Consider the following 15,197-nt stretch of genomic DNA (forward strand, 5'->3'; position numbering starts at 1 on the left):
AGTAATTTATCACCGGAAACTGATGGTCTCACAGGAGCATTTGTCCACCCCATTATAATTATAATTTTTAGGCCACCCACTTCCCAAACCATGCTAATATTTCTTGTACATAAATGCCGGCTGGAGAAAACTAGTGGTTTAGGAGGCAAGGCTGTTGAGCCCTAGGACAGGGTTCAATGCAGAGATCAGCACACAGAGATACACATGTCTGGCCTGGCAAGGCCTTAAAAACCGAGATGAACACACATTAACTCATTTGAAATTGTTGCCTGCGGAGGAACAACAACAACAAAAGATTCATGACAGCTTTGGGCCATTTAATTTTTCTTTTTTTATACACCTGCTTCACCTCTTAACACCTGCTTGAAAGACACTGTGTCGTGTGTGTGTGTGTGTGTGTGTGTGTGTGTGTGTGTGTGTGTGTTTTAACCTAATAAATGATTAGTACAGCTGCTACTGGATTAGCCAGAGGGAATTCCCATTTCAGCTTGGTTGGAAAACAAAGCTGCTGCCCATTCAGCTATGAGAGCTCTACCCTACCTTACATCTTTGAGAGAGCAATGAGTTTGACTGAATTAACAGCAGCCACATCTAGGGAGGGGCTTGAGGAATTTAATCTTTGCACATTCAGATGTGAACTGACTTGATCTACACCTTCCGGACTAATGCACAGATCGGAACATCTCTAGCTATTGGCTTTTGCAGTTCTCCAAATGTTGGGACACAGCCCTTGGCTACAGAAACTTATCCAAACATGCTTTAGAATGCATATTCTGAGAAACAATGTGTTTAAAAATATATATTTAAATGCAAATTTTATTGAGGGTTAAATAATAAAAAACACCAACATCGCTGGTGTCAGGGGCTCAGGAGCAGAGGTACAGGGGAGAGAGGAAATGGAAAGCGAAGGGGAAGAATCTGAGGGCAGCGTAGGGGAATACGACAGTGACCCGAGAGATTCCATGAGCTTCTCCAGCGAATCAGAAGATTCCCAGAAGGAGGCGCCCATGGTCAGGGCAAGGGGGGTCCCGGGGGGGACACACCAAAAACAAGGGGCCAGCGGGGACTCCCAAAGCAGCAGCTGGAAATCAGGACCAGCTTCCCCACCAGAGCGTAGTGGGGGGGAAGAGTCCCATGGGACAGGGCCAGCGTCTCCTCCAGCAGGGAGAGAAGATGAGTCAGGGCTGACCACGCCTCCATTGGAGAGTGAGGGAACAGAAGGGAGGTCGGGTCCAGCTAGCCCCCCCGAAGGGGGAAGCAGTGACAGGAGCAGTGTAACGGTCAGGAGGAAGGTTGCCGGCTGGGTGCGCGCGCCAAGTTCAAATGTACAGGCGCGCGGGACAGCAGAAAACCCGGATTGGGAACCAGGTCCTAAAGCCCGCCGGAGGCAGGGGGAAGACTCAGGGGACTCAGCGTCAGAAGAATCTAGGAAGGGCGAGACCCCAGCTGACAGGCGGAGCCAGAGGAGGAAAGAGCAAAGGAAGAGGTGGAGCAAGGCTAGAGTCTTAAACTGGTGTCTGGGGGGAGGAGATTCAGACGGAGCTTCGGCGGTCTAGAGTTTCAGACGTAGAGCTGCACGCTGCTGATATGAAAGACAAACTGAACTTCAATAAAGACTTTTGTATATAACAACGAAGTGGCGTTGGTCCTTTGTGAGCTGGGACCTAGGGCAGCTCTGACAGTAAGCTCCGTCTCTCAAAAAAAAAATTTTTTTTTTTGCGAGCTCACGAAGATAGGCAAAGATGACCACAGAGGAAAAAGTGGCAGAACTGCAAAACGCAGTCACGAGGCTTTACGCAGAAGTGGAAGTATCCAGGAAGAGGGAGGAAGAAGCAACAGCGCTCTGCCAAGATCTGCAAACCAGGTGGGAACGTTTGGGCAAGGAGGGGCTGCTGGGACCCAAGCTGGAGGGAGTTGGCCTCGGGAAAAGGGGAGGCAGCATAGTAGCCCACTTTGACGGGAACCTGGAGCAGTATCCTAACTTTAGAGCAGACATAGTGTTCACGCTCAATTTGCTTCGGAAAGACTTTAGAGATGAGGAGGAGAAAGTGGGCTTCATAATAACTCATCTGCATGGGGAAGCTAAAGCGTGGCTGCGCACTTTATGGCGCGAAAATGATCCCGCCCTCCAAGATTCAAATGCATTTCTCAAGGCTATGGACAGTTGTTTTAAATCTACGGTAGATGTAGATGTGGCCAGGAGGGAAATGCACGGACTGAAGCAAGGCAAAGCCACGGTGAGACAATATCACTCCCGCTTTTTTGCGTTGGTAAACGTGCTGGGCTGGGAGAAGGACTCCTCTGCCGTAAGGGATCTTTTCTGGGAGGGGCTGAATGGAGCCGTGAAGGATGAGCTGGCAAGGGGGGAGAGACCCAGCAGTACCACAGAAGTCGTCCAAAGAGCGCTGACGATAGGGGTACGCCTGGAAGAACGCCCTTGGAGCAGAGATGAGGGGCGTATAGCACGCACACCAGCCAGGACAACTCCCTTCCTGCCCAGAGAGACAGGGCGCGCGCAATCCACGCCTCCACTGGGGGGGGGGAGAAGAGCCGATGGAGATAGGTGGTGCCAGGGCTCAGACAGCAACCAGAGCCCAAACACCAGGAACAGTCAAGACGAAGGCTCCTAGAGGGAACAGGAAGTGCTATATCTGCGACAGTGCACAGCACATGGCCAAAGAGTGTCCCCAGAGGCTCCAGAAGCACACTGCAGCCTCGGCAACAGTAAGGGGAGCAGTTCAGCAGGGGGACCAGCTGCAGGGAAACGACGAAGCCTGGCTGGAGGCAGAGGCACTGGGGCCCAGCCAGGCGAGTCAGTGAAGCAGTCCCCAGAGATTTTGCAGCCCACAGACCCCCTCCCACCCAAACCAGTGGTGCAACTCACCGCATCTCTCCAGCTGCCCAATGGACTCACCCTGGAGGTCCCTATTACCATTGACTCTGGTAGTAATGCAGACTTTGTAGGAGTGGACTTCATCAAGCTACATCGCATAGTGCTCCTACCAGCCACGATGCCCCTGAACGTCGTCACGGTCGATGGCATAGAGCTGCTGGGAGGACAGGTGGTGCAGCAAACACCGCCTATGGTTCTGCAAATTGGCAATCACCGAGAAGTCATCAGCTTCAACGTCACCCACCTGTCGGACACGCCCATAGTGTTGGGCATGTGTTGGCTGGATAGGCACAGCCCGGCACTAGCATGGTACCAGCGGCAATTGACCTTCTGCTCCTCCTACTGCGCAGAACACTGCATCCGGACCAGCCAGGAAGGGGAGGGGCAAGAGGATGAACCACAGTTGCACCTAGGCATGGTGCAAGCGGTACCCAACAAGTACAAGGCGTTTTTGGAGGTCTTCTGCGAGAAGGAAGCGGACAAGCTGCCTCCCCACAGGCCCTACGACTGCACGATTGACCTCCTGCCGGGGGCAACGCTGCCGACTGGGAAACTGTATTCCATGTCAGAAGACGAACTGCAAGAACTCAGGGAGTTCATAGATCACAACTTGAAGCGGGGATTCATCCGAGAATCCAAAGCAGTGGGGGGCAGTCCCGTGTTTTTCGTGAAGAAGAAGGACACGCCCCAACGGAGGCTGGTAGTTGATTTCAGGATCATAAATTCCAGGACAAAGCCCACGGCATTCCCCATGCCCAAGATCGACGACCTGCTCGCAACGGTGAGGAAGGGTCGAATCTTCACCAAGTTGGATCTACGTGGGGCGTACAACCTTATACGCATGCGGGAGGGCGATGAGTGGAAGACGGCCATGTTTACGCCTTTAGGCACCTATGAATATAGAGTTATGCCGTTTGGTTTGCAAAATGGCTCCCATTGTTTCCAAGCCTTCATGCACCACGTGTTAGCGGGCCTCCTCTACAAGAAGTGCGTATGCTTCCTAGACGACATCCTGATCTTCTTGGAATCGCAGGAGGCTCACGAGGGAGACGTCAAGGAGGTCCTGCACAGACTACGGGAGCACAGACTTTACGCCAAACTGGAGAAGTGCCAGTTCGACGTGACGGAGGTGGATTTCCTGGGCTACAAGCTGTCCGACAAGGGACTCACCATGGACAGCGCCAAGGTCCGCTCGGTGTTGGACTGGAAGAGCCCGCGCAATCGGAAGGAGGTCCAGAAGTTCATCGGCTTCGCCAACTTTTACCGCAAGTTCATCAAGGGGTTCGCGAAGGAGACGGCGGCCATCACGGACACCCTCAGCTCCAAGAAGAAGAAGTTCACCTGGACGGACCAGGCGGAACAGTCTTTTCGGAGACTCAAGCGTCTCTTCGCGTCCGAAGAACAGCTGCTACACGTAAACCCCAGCAAACCAATGAGGGTTGAGACTGACGCATCCGACAGAGCGGTGGGGGCGGTCCTGTTGCAGCAAGATCCGCAAGGGAACTGGAGGCCCTGCGCATTCTACTCCAGGAAACTCAGCAAGTCGGAACAGAACTACACCATCTGGGACAGGGAGTTGCTGGCCATTCATGCAGCCTTCAAGGCGTGCGGCACTTCCTCATCGGAGCCAGCCACACTGTGCAGGTCCGCACGGACCATAAGAACCTGGAGTACTGGCGCACGGCGCGGTTCCTGAACCAGAGACACATCCGCTGGGCGGAGTTCTTTGCGGATTTCGACTTCCGGATAGAATACATCCCGGGAGACAACAACGTCATGGCGGATGCACTATCCAGGAAACCGCAGTATCTCGAGGAAGCGGCACCGGTGGCGGCCAAACACATTTTCGCACCGAAAGCGTGGGCATGCGCTTCAGCCACCGTGGACCTGGACGCAGTGCGTCGCGCACTGCAGACGGATGCCTTCGCACAATCCAAGATGGAGGAGGTGCGGAGAGGCACAGCGAAGGACGACGAGTTCCAGATACGCGACGGGCTGCTCACCCGCAAAGGGGCTCTCTACGTGCCGGGAGACGACCTCCGCGCGAAAGTCCTGCAGCAGTTACATGACGCGCCCAGTGCTGGGCACTTCGGCAAGGACAAGACGGCGGAATTGGTGGCCAGAGACTTTTGGTGGCCCCAGATGAGGGGAGAAGTCGCGGATTACGTCTCTAGGTGTGACACGTGCCAAAGGGCCAAACCAGTGCACAGGAAGCCGGCGGGACTGCTGGAACCGCTACAGACGCCGCTCGAACCGTGGGAGAGGGTGGCCCTGGACTTTGTCACAGATCTGCCCAGCTCGCGAGGCAAAACAGCGGTACTCGTGGTCGTCGACCTGTTCACCAAGATGGCGCACTTCATTCCTTGCGCGAAGGTGGCCACAGCGGAACAGACCGCCAAGCTGTTCATAGACCACGTGTTCAAAGTTCACGGCTTACCACGGTCCATCCTGTCCGACCGGGGTCGCCAAATCGTCTCGAGCTTCTGGCAGAAGCTGCTGGGCATCCTGAACGTCAAGATCAACTTAGCGTCGGCACAACACCCGCAGACCAACGGACAAGCGGAGAGGGTCAACGCCATCATGCAGCAGTACCTGCGATGCTACGCGAATCAACAGCCCTCGACCTGGGTGGACTACCTACTGCTGGCCGAGTTTGCCTACAACAACACGAAGCACGGGTCTACAGGGGTGACACCATTCTTCGCCAACAATGGGCGGCATCCCAGAACCTTCCCAGGGTTAGAGACGAAGGGGGAGGGGGAGCCACGGGGAGCAGAGCACTTGGCAGCAGAGTTACAGGAGGTCCACGAGCAACTCCGAAGGACCTTGGAACTAGCAAAACACGCCTACAAAGTGCAGGCAGACAGGCACAGGAGAGTCGGGGAAGACATCCAGGTGGGGGACTGGGTCTGGTTAGCGGCCCAGGCAGTGCCGGCCAGAACGTTAGCTAAGAAGAAGCTCAAACACAAGCAGCTAGGGCCTTACCAAGTCGAGGCACAAATCAACCCAGTGGCCTTCCGGTTGACACTCCCGGAGGGCTCCAGAATGCACCCAGTATTTCATAGGTCAGTCCTCACACCCTACAAGGAACCCCACAGGTTTCAGGCACCAGGGACCGCACCTCACCCACTCAGAAAGTCGCCAACGGGGGAGGGGTCACCGAGGGCGGCGCCACTCAGCGAGGTCACGGAGATTTTAGACTCAAGATGGGGGGAAGAGGGAGTTGAATATCTCCTCGCCAGGGAAGGTACCCCGGCCAGCGCCAACAGGTGGGTGCCGGACTATGCCTTGGAGGAGCACTACCTCAAAGACGAGTTCCATGCACTCTTCCCGCACAGACCTATGCCGGCAGATTATTTCAACGACTGGCTTTTCACACCCACTCTTTCAACCAGCACGTTCCAGGGGTTCTCATCAGCTGAGGAGACGGCGCCGGACACAAGCTCCCCGGAGGGTTCTCCCTCGGGGTCTGCCACAGACCGCTCTTATTGGTGGGACACTCAACCGGAGGGGGGGTGGAGCCGGGAACTGCTAAGGGGGCCCTGGCACGCAGTATCACCCGAGGTAACAGGGGGAGAGACGGACATGGACGTGTTGGGGGAGGATCTTGGGTTCGAACACGAATGCAGAGAGATGGAAGCAGAGGAGATCGACGTCGACGAGCCCATTAAGGGCTGGCCGGATCCAACTGGTCGGCTGCACACCAGGGGGCAGGAACTGTATCCCGCACTCACCCCCACAGCACTGGAGCACCCGGAACCCGCCCCAGAAGAGGGGGAGGGGGGCTTCGAGGGGGTGATGTCAGTGGCTCATGAGCAGAGGTACAGGGGAGAGAGGAAATGGAAAGCGAAGGGGAAGAATCTGAGGGCAGCGTAGGGGAATACGACAGTGACCCGAGAGATTCCATGAGCTTCTCCAGCGAATCAGAAGATTCCCAGAAGGAGGCGCCCATGGTCAGGGCAAGGGGGGTCCCGGGGGACACACACCAGAAACAAGGGGCCAGCGGGGACTCCCAAAGCAGCAGCTGGAAATCAGGACCAGCTTCCCCACCAGAGCGTAGTGGGGGGGAAGAGTCCCATGGGACAGGGCCAGCGTCTCCTCCAGCAGGGAGAGAAGATGAGTCAGGGCTGACCACGCCTCCATTGGAGAGTGAGGGAACGGAAGGGAGGTCGGGTCCAGCTAGCCCCCCCGAAGGGGGAAGCAGTGACAGGAGCAGTGTAACGGTCAGGAGGAAGGTTGCTGGCTGGGTGCGCGCGCCAAGTTCAAATGTACAGGCGCGCGGGACAGCAGAAAACCCGGATTGGGAACCAGGTCCTATAGCCCACCGGAGGCAGGGGGAAGACTCAGGGGACTCAGCGTCAGAAGAATCTAGGAAGGGTGAGACCCCAGCTGACAGGCGGAGCCAGAGGAGGAAAGAGCAAAGGAAGAGGTGGAGCAAGGCTAGAGTCTTAAACTGGTGTCTGGGGGGGAGGAGATTCAGACGGAGCTTCGGCGGTCTAGAGTTTCAGACGTAGAGCTGCACGCTGCTGATATGAAAGACAAACTGAACTTCAATAAAGACTTTTGTATATAACAACGAAGTAGCGTTGGTCCTTTGTGAGCTGGGACCTAGGGCAGCTCTGACAGCTGGTTATTGTGGAAATGGGATGCAATAAACTTAGAAGTTAGCACTTGTGAAGGAGACTGGAAAAAGACTGATTCATCCAGCCCTAGTTGCAGCCACCCAAAAAAAGGCCTTAAAAATAGATTAATTGCTTTTAAAAAGTGAAGGATCAGCCAGAAACTGTATGGCTTTATGCTCCTTTATGATTAGCAGTAGTACTGGCATTATTTAAACTTTTTAGTTGCTTGTTTCCTAAAGGTATCCAATCGATTTACATTTAAAAACATGAACACATTGTATTATACTGAGGAAAGAAAAATGCATATAAAACATTGCTTTTCATATAACACAAAAAAAGTCCTTCCTTCACAGGCACAGGAAGCTATGGCAGCACTCTAACAATAAAACAGAATCAGCTCAGTCCATCCTAGGACTGGAGGGAAAGGTAAATCTCTAGCTGGTGCCAAAAAGATGTCAGTGAAGGTCCCAAGCGGACCTTACTGAGGAGAGCATTTCACAGATGAGGAGTCACCACTGAGAAGGCCCTCTTTGTGCTATAGCTCTGCATCAGATTGGAGAGGAGTGTTAGCTTACTCCCAATGCACTAATGCCACCAATTTGCTTGACCACAGAATTGGCTGCCTTTTGCATCTCTGTGAGAATTCATGCTCACAACTTGCTTTTTTAAAATGCAGAGACGCATCTAGATCACTGACTCATGCAGAAATACAGGGATGTATACAGAAATACAGTCTCCTCTCAGACTGAGTCACTCTTAACATTTAAAATAAAGCTTTTAGACTGTAGGAAGCCGAATACTTTTTTTTCCCATTACGGCAAATATTGCCTCCGTTAGCAACAGTGGCGGAGGAAGAGGAGTGTGGGGGGAGCGCACTGCCCTCGGCAGCGCAATCCCAGTGGGGTGTCATCGCGGCTGCCCCCCACCCACGCTGGGCATCACGCCCCTGCAGGCGTCCGCCACGCTCCCAGGACGTGCACCATCCATGCCCCACCTGCTCCCCGCCCCTGGTGCCGGAGCATGAAGCCCTGACACTGAGGTCCAGCTCCAAGGCCCTTCTGGTAATTCCCTCACTGTGAGAAGTGAAGCTAGAGGGAATCACGGAGAGGGCCTTCTTGGTAGTGGCACCTGCCCTGTAGAACGCCCTCACGTTAGATGTCAAATAGATAAACAACTATATGATTTTTAGAAGACATCTGAAAGCAGCCACGTATAGAGAAGTTTTTAATGTATAATGTTTTACTGTGTTTTTATATTTGGTTGGAAGCTGCCCAGTCTGATGGGCGGCAAATAAATAATAATAATAAATATTAATATTATTATTATTAAACTGCTTGAATTACAATGGGTAAGAAAAACAGACTCTGGCTATAAATTGTACCTTAACTGGTCTAATTAGCACCAAATGTATCCAGATCTATATAAAAAGGTTATTCACACCTCCCTCTACATTAATACATGTTACCCCTACATTAATACATTTTAATACATTGAAAATTATTAACAGCAACAGGAGCAAAAATGTCAAAAATCACCTTGCACAGTATGGCTGGCACAGTTTCAGAATGCAAGATGAATCTCTCCGTCTAAGAAGCTGTGCAAGTAAGAGAGTTCTATATTGTTGTCTAGATTTACCTAAACTTCTGTCGGGTTCCCTAAATAACCACCTGCTTACATCTTCACACCTAAGTGCTGTTAAGGGCACCATCGCCACTACTGTGCCCTTAACAGCATTAAATCTGCAGATGTAAGCAGGTAGTTATGTTATCCTCTATCCTGTGGGAAGCATTGACAGCTAATTTCTGCAGACAGAGCTGCTGTTAAAGGCAGAGTTAGGCTGGGTGTTAAGACGCTGCATCCTTGGACAGCTGCCAGGGGCCCAACAAGCTAATCCCACTTCTCTAGGGATGGCTATTCCTGTGCTGGAGTTAGCACAAAGTGGTCCCCATCACAGGAACATAGGAAGCTTCTTTTATATTGAATCAGACCACTGGGTCCTTCCAGCCCAGCATTGTCTACAGTAACTGGCAGGACTTCAGGCAAAGTTCTCTCCCAGCCCTACCTAGAGATGCTAGGGACTGAACATGGGACCTTGTCCATGAAAAGCAGATGCTCTACCACCAAGCTACAGCTTTGTCCGCATCAAAACAGAGCTTTTATTAATGCAACCACCCTCTAGCTCCTTCTCCTTATTCTGGCCAGTAATTACTTAACCCAGAGAGGGTTTATTGAGGAGTGGTTTTGCCACATCCTCCTTCAAGCAGGCAGGGACGACGCCTTTTTGCAAGGAGGCATTAATTGCCTCTGTGTCCCAGCCAGTTGTCCCTTCCCCGCTACTTTTTATCAGCCAAGAAGGGCAGCAGTGCAGAGCGCATGTAATTGCCCTGGCTGATCCAAGCACCTTGTCTGCATCCTCAAGCCTTGCCAACTGAAATCCAACACAGTGGGACTAGACAGTGCTCTGGACACCCCTTGAGATTCATCTGCTATAACAGCAGAGTCAAGATTCCAGTGGACGCAAGCGCTTTTATCCTCAAAATGTTTTGCAGACAAGCAGCGGCAAGCTACCATCGGTTCTGCCACCTGTGTTGCGTTTAACATACAGAAAATATGGCACATACGTTTTAATTATGAAAGTTTCTGTACGCTGCATACTCTGTTTCAGTTGGCATATTGTTTTGGAAGAATTTAATTGCAAACAAAATTTAATGCCTCCATCCTTTCCTACATTTAGCTGCTCCCTTAAAGCTGATCCTCTCTCACATGTGGCTTGAAAACAAGAGGGGAGTGACACAGAACGGGCTGTAGTGGACCAAAGGAGGAATAGCATTTCCAGGCAAAGGCTTAGCCAGTTCCCCTCCATTGTTTGAGAGTTGGCTTGAGCTGTTCCCAGCTGGATGCTGTTTTACCTCTGTTTTTCATCTCTGATATGTTCTCCAAGGGCTCGTTTGAAGAGAACAATTCAAACCTTGCTATTACGGTTTTGCTTTCAACTATGATTGTCACATTAGGAAGCCAATTCGCAATCTATTTTCTCCAGAGTAGTCGTATCAAAAATCAATGGGGCTGTCCGTTGCGGTCCAAGTACAGTGATGCGACATTAAGTTTACCCACTGTGCTCTGCTGTGAGCAAAATATACAATAAAATAATTATTTCCTCCCCTCTGACTTTCCAGGTAAAATTGATCCAAGCAGTGATGCCTTGGGGAGACCACCACACTAAAACTGAACCTAGAAACAAAGCTGGCAATTGGCAGCCTGGTGCACTTTGGGTTAAGAGGGATTTAACCATTGATGCAAACATTTGTTTCCTCCACTATTGGTGGTCTCCATTATGTAAGAAGGAAAAGGTATGATCATCAAAGACTGCTGGTGTGCTTCTACCGAGGCTCCATAGAGAGCATTCTTACATACTGTATTTGTGCTTGGTTCTCCAGTTGTACAGCTAGGGAGAGGAAGGTGCTCCAGAAGGTCATAACCACAGCCCAAAGGATTATTGGTCATCCTCTCCCATCCTTGGAAGAACTGTACGGTTCCCGTTGTCTTAGGAAAGCAAATAACATCCTGCAGGATTCATCTCACCCGGGACACGGTCTGTTTGCACTACTGCCTTCTGGCAGGAGATATAGAAACATCAAGTCAAAGACAAATAGACTGAAAAACAGTTTCTATCCAAGAGCTGTGGCCTTTTTGAATGCTGTAACTCGATAGTGTGACCTGGGAGTTTGATGGGTGTGGTGTGGGTGTGGCTGGAATGTGGTTTGTTTGGTTGTTGTTGTTGTTTTGCTTTTGATGTTTTAAGGGATGGCATCCAATTTCGTTGCACTTTGTACAATGTTGCACTTGTGTAATGACAATAAAGAATCTATTCTATTCTATTCTATTCTATTCTATCATAAAACTCTTGTAAATGTAACCAGGGCAATGGGGGGACAGGACACTTCTGGATCTTCCCTGGGTTGTTTCTGGATGACCAGTTTATTGCACATTCATCCTGATTTGCTCACTCAAAGTTTGTGAAGAGGTTAGTCAATGTTTGCTATTTATTAAACATTCATTCTGATTTGTTTGCAAGGCGGTTATGTCATGTTGCATCAAGCATTACGCCACACTTTCTAGCACATTTCCCCATCACTTCCCTTTCTGCAAAAGTCAGCTTTGGGTGGGGGGTGATATGTTTGTTGTGCAAGAGTATTAACTGCAAAATCTGAATTTTCTGGTGTGGTACTTTGCCCTCCAGCTGTATTTGAACAAGAGAAGCAGGTGAACTGTGGTGGTACAGAGAAGAGGGAAAGCCTCACCCATCACCTGCTGCAGGAAAAAAAAGTGCTGCCCTCTACAAAGTATTGTACTGGATCTAAGCGGCCATTTGTAGGACTGCCAAGCAGACAAAGCAGTTCTTCCTCTTATCAAATTAACTTAAATAATGCAAGCAGTGTTCAGAAAGAAAAATCCTGGAAATACTTCACTAAGCAAATTGAACAAAAACAGTATATCATTTCAGGAGAAATAAACAAAGAGGCTTTGTCTTTCATAGTTCAGGCTTTGTACACAACAGGGAGATTTCAACCATACATACAGACGAAAATGCCCTCAGAACTACACAGCCAATCTGAGCACAGGCTACCCTCAGTGAAGATTATGCCACTCTGCCCGGTCGCTAAGTGACACTTTCACTACCACCACTCCCTTGGCTAGCTGACTTACAAAATGAACCTTTAAGTTACACTCTGAATAATCATTGCTGTTGCCCTTCCAACACTTCCACTGGTCACAAAATTGGTGAGTCAAAATGAGTTACTGGAAGGTGGCAATTTCATGATATAGAAAATTAGCAAGCATGGCATGGTTTGAGAAGAATTAGCTAAGTTTGCTCTGCCACAGCTGGAAGCAAACGTAATCATTAAAGTGTAATATGTAGCTGGGCACTGTTTCACTGAGTCCAGTGGGACTTATCCCCTAGTAATTGTCCGTAAGACTTCAGTCTCAGTAAGCACATGTGAAATCAGTGACTAATAGCGCCATGCAGAGCTTGCATTTGCCTGTGCGTTGTAAGGTTTAAGGTTATCAGCAATGTGACTGCAGAGGAAGGAGCGCAACATTCATTCTGCATAGCTCACCATCATCAGACAACTCAAATGCACTGAGAGAGCACAAAATTGCACGTGTCGACCCACGGTTAATAAAGAAGAATTGTATACTCAATTGTATGCATGTGATCTATGTACCTATCTGGCTATTTACTGAAAGATTAATGATCGCTTTGGGTCTGCTTTTCACAGTACATTTCATTCCCACCACGCACTCGCATTTAAAGTGTATCATTAGGGCCCTCCTTATTACTCTTGCAAAACTACAGAGTCCTGCTTAATACTAAAAGCTATACAGCTGACTGTAGAAAACTGTGCCTCTTTTGCTTGGTGTGTTACGTTTTGCTAATAATAAAACAGAGGAAAGCCATTATGAGTGCTTATTGGTGAAGAGGGGAACGCTTCAAATCTGCTTGCTCAAGGGCAACATCCTTGACCTGGAGACATGAAGTGGTTAGGCCCAGACTGAATATTGCAGCACAATACGCCATTCACATGATTCCTGTAGGTAAATATAGTCCAGGCAGAAGATCCTGGCCTCTTCACTGCCACACGTAATGTGTGAAGTGCTGCTCAAATATCATTAAGCCTAAAGTCAACAGTCTATTCTAAGACTTCCAAGAAATGGGGAAGTGATCCTCTCACTTCCATTAAGCCTTTGGAATTGGGGTTTATAAGGAGGAACTGATCCTGAATTAATAACAATAGCTACCAGAGCCTTTGCTTCAGAAAAATAATAAGAGCTGGTCTGACCCGGTTGGGAAGGCTGGCCCATTTGGGCAAATGTAGCACTACTCTGCCAAATTGTATCTTGACTCCTCTTCTTCTTATTTACTATTCCAGGGGTGACCCTGGCTGCCTGCTTCCTCCTCCTCCTAAGTCTCAGTTTTGCCCTTGTAGAACTTAGCCTGGACGAATCTAGTTAGTTGGCTGTGCCTGTCACTGACAGTGGAGCCACCTACTGGTGGCCTTCTGCCCTATGGGCGCCAACCATCACTGGACCTGATGTTACTCTGTGACCTCATCTACACTTGTTGGGGAATTCACATATACAGGAGAAACTTATATTCAACTTTTTGTCGATCACTTCTCCTACCTGGGCAGTTATCTTTCCACAAGGGCCGACATTGATGCCGAATTCCAGCATCATCTGAGCTCTGCGAGTGCAGCTTTCTCCAGATTGAAGTTCAGGGTGTCTGAAGATTGGGACATCTGCAGGGAAAGCAAAATCCTTTTTTACAAAGCTATTGTACTACCAACATTAATGTATGCTTGTGGAACATGAGCTATCTCCAACTCCTCAAAAGATTCCATCAACGGTGTCTCTGAAAAATTTTACATTTCACTGGGAAGACAGATGAACTAAGAAAGGTGTACTGGAAGAAGCAAAGATCACCAGTGTCAAAGCAATGATTCTTCAACATCAACTTTATCAGGCTGGTCATGTTGTTTGGATGCCTGATTATCGTCTTGCAAATCAACTAACCTATTCCAAACTTAAAAATGGAAAGTGTAATGCTGGTGGTCAACAAAAGAGGTTTAAAGACTCTCTCAAGGCAAATCTTTTAAAATATTGTATAAACACCGACAATTGGGAAACATTGATCTGAGAGCGCTCCAAATGAAGCACAGACTTTACCAAAGATGTTCTGAACTTTGAAGACGCTCAAACTCAGGACAAAAGGGAGAAACGTGCTAAGAAATGTTTGGCAAACTCTCGTCTTGATCAACTCCCACCCGGAAACCTATGTCCCCACTATGGAAGGACGTGTGGATCCAGAATTGGCCTCCACAGTCACTTACAGACTCACTGTTAAGACTGTGTTCATGGAAGACACTCACTCAGCTACGAGTGCAGGAGACACGTGTTGGGTAATTCACATATACAGGAGGAACTCCTATTCACGTTTTTGTCTGTGGCGTATCATGACTCTCAGCAAAGCCTCACTGTGTAATATCGATGCTGGTTTACAGCAAAAGAGCTGCAGTGGTAGAAAGTGAAGGAGGGAAAAGTGTAACCATGTGTACAACAGGCCCACCTTTAATGACTCCAGGTTATTCGGTGCTGGATTTCTTATTTACAAGTGCTATTAAAAGTGTAACTGGACTCCTTCTGCTTTGAGTTTAAATGCAGTCTCTGTAAAAAAAAGACTCACTCTCACACAGCTGCCATTCACCTCCTTGACTGCCATTGGTTATAAACAATATTTTTAGCAACACAAAAAACATCTACCAAGGGGGGGCAAAGAGAGAACTTAAGCTGCAGGCAACAAAAAAACAGGGTATGAATTAGGTCAGGCACACAAAAATTAACTGGAACCCCCCATTTGCATTCATTAATGTAGCATTTTAAGCGACTAACAAAACATTCTTGCTTAAAGCAGAGACATCAGGTATGCTGTTAATAATGGGACTAAATGCACTTGATGGATGCACTTCAAGCAATAATATTTTATGGTTTGTTTGTTTTTAAAGAGTGACACTCCTCCTTTTCTCTCCCATCAGCCTTGTATAAATTAGTTACATAGGTTAATTACTTTCCTCACCTCCTCAATGTAATGTACAATTCATGGAATGAAATGGAAATATTTG

The sequence above is a fragment of the Podarcis bocagei genome (genome assembly GCF_964188305.1).
Source record: "Podarcis bocagei genome assembly, chromosome: 10".
Taxonomy (NCBI): domain Eukaryota; kingdom Metazoa; phylum Chordata; class Lepidosauria; order Squamata; family Lacertidae; genus Podarcis; species Podarcis bocagei.